Source organism: Engraulis encrasicolus, chromosome 11 (assembly GCF_034702125.1).
Source record: "Engraulis encrasicolus isolate BLACKSEA-1 chromosome 11, IST_EnEncr_1.0, whole genome shotgun sequence".
NCBI classification, from domain to species: domain Eukaryota; kingdom Metazoa; phylum Chordata; class Actinopteri; order Clupeiformes; family Engraulidae; genus Engraulis; species Engraulis encrasicolus.
The window spans coordinates 773,862-776,361 of NC_085867.1; the positions used below are offsets into that span (position 1 = coordinate 773,862).

At 42.6% G+C, this 2,500-nt stretch overlaps 1 protein-coding gene across 4 annotated transcripts in view; it reads right to left on the reverse strand.

Annotated features, from left to right (window-relative positions):
- LOC134457815 (zinc finger CCCH domain-containing protein 13-like) overlaps positions 1 to 2,500 on the reverse strand; it is a 72,041-nt gene that overhangs the window by 45,566 nt on the left and 23,975 nt on the right. The window lies entirely within an intron of this gene.

The window sequence follows — 2,500 nt, forward strand, 5'->3', positions numbered from 1 at the left end:
CATTTTCTTGGGGGAGGACCCCAAAAGCCCCCGTGCAAAAAATGCCTGCACCCCCTGCACCCCTGCACCCCCTGTCACAGACGAGTTCCCACGGCTCTGCCAGTCCTGTTCAAAATCCCCCCCACATCCAAAGCTAGTTTGCCATTTTACCCATTCATTTCAACGGGACAATGCCAGGCACTGCCATCCAAAATCCAGTCGAGTTCTATGTCCAAATGCAGGGGGAAAACCTGGTTTGTGTTCAAAGAAAAGCCCTTATAGGACTTTTATGGCCCTTGGAGCAATTTGAAGTGGCCCTTCGAATGAAAAAGGTTCCCCAGCCCCTGGCATGAAGCATAACCGTGCGATCACACCGCCGGCGGTGAAAGAGCTTAAAAGCTGTTGTCTCCCGCCTGGCAAGCACAGGGGCGATGAACGCTGGAAACCATTCAACCTGAAGCGTTCGACCAGGGATCTTGACCAGGGATCTTGACCAATCGAAGCTCGTGTTCAGAAAAATGTGAACATTCCATTGGCTGCTGCCTGCTGGCGCCGAGCTCATTACATATTTTTAGATGAAGTTCAACTTCTATTTGAAAGCTTTTGACACCCTCGGCTCTAGAAATGCTTTTGCAGCATTTAACGCTTCTGCCGTTTGCTCTTCCACGGGAAGTCTTCCTTTCAAAGTCAATTACTTCTGCTGCTTTACACGTGTTCAATGCCGGCAGAGTGATCGCACGGTTAAGCATGTGGGGTCTGACCCACTGCTGCCGGGGCAACTCAACTACATTGGAAGTGAGTGTTGGATATAACATTGGAAGTGTGTGTGTTGGTTATAACATTGGAAGTGTGTGTGTTGGTTATAACATTGGAAGTGTGTGTGTTGGTTATAGCATTGGAAGTGTGTGTGTTGGTTATAACATTGGAAGTGTGTGTGTTGGATATAACATTGGAAGTGTGTGTGTTGATTATAACATTGGAAGTGTGTGTGTTGGATATAACATTGGAAATAGAGACCGACCGATATGGGTTTTTCTATGGCCGATGCCGATGCCGATATTTAGAGGTCAGAGTCAGCCGATGGCCGATGTGACCAGCCGATTTTTTTGGGCCGATTTTTGTGGCCGATATGCTATCACATTATCCTTTAATTGGCATGCTAAAAATATACCAGTATATAAACAATATTATTTTTCATTTATTTATCCATAACATATGTATTTTATTAATTAAAAGTAACATATGTTCTATTTACACCCTTAATATTCATATAGATAGGCCTAGTAGAAATATTATGTAGGCCAGGGCTGTCCAAACTTTTTTAGTGAAGAAAATACAGGAAAATAAACAAGGGGCCGGGCCGCACATTAGCTGTGAGATGACCGGTTCAATGTAACAAATACACAAGGGAGGCAAAAGCTGTCTGATGGCCCATGATTTATTTCAAATATTTTCAAGAGGCAATGTAAGAAAAGGTAACACAAATTGCATAAATATTATTGTGTCAGTGTGATAGGCTACACCATTGACAGTAGGGCTACACTTGTATGAATTATCCACATGTAGGCTACATGGTTAATAATTAAGCTTATTATTAATTGTTATTTATTATTTTATTGTTGCCTACAATCAATCAGTGCATGTTTATAAGCTGTTTAATTTGTATTTAATTCTTATTATAGCCAGCACTACTTCCCCTGCACTTCATGGGTCAATGTGAAACTCGTGCTGATCCAATCAGATCAAGTGCCTCTATCTCACATGCACGCAGGCAGCGATGTAAACAAAGGCAGCTCTCCTCTCTGTGCCTACCTCAGTTTAAATGAGCAAGTTCTGTCGTAACCTAGCATGTTTAGCTAACTTGCTATAGCCACAGCAGAGGCAATTTTACAGGATGGATTCACAAAGCTATCAAAAAATAATGTCACTTATGCGCAACATGCTTACAGTATAGCATTATACTATTCCAACTGTGGGTTAAAGTCACAAATAAAAGTGCTAAGCAATCGCTAACGCTAACCGCTATTCAGTTTGGAGTGTATAAGCAGCTGTAGGAAGGCTATGGTAAAAGGCACTCGTGGTCACACACCACTAGCAACTTTGATTTCAACTCCATTGCCGTTGAAAACAAATAGACATGGAGTGAAAGTCAATCACATGTCAGATTTGCATCCTTTTTTGATAAAATTTCGCTTAGATTTTAACTTCCTATTGTATTTTTAGAGGTAAACTTCACACTGGTTACCACCAGTATTAGGGCTCCCAGTAGCTGCCCGCTGATGTGCCTGAGAGAGGTGTGCCTGATAGAGAGGTGTGACGTTCACGGAGCCGGTTCTTTTGAACGGCTCCCTGAAGTGAACTATGGGGGCAGGATCACAGCTGGGGGAGCCACTCGACTGTTATTTCGTTCGTTTTTCATTAATTTTAAGCACGTGACCTCGACCTTAAAATCGGCGCAACCAAATGAGAAAATCGGCCGATGCCGATTCATTAAAAAATAGCAAAAATCGGCCGATTAAAT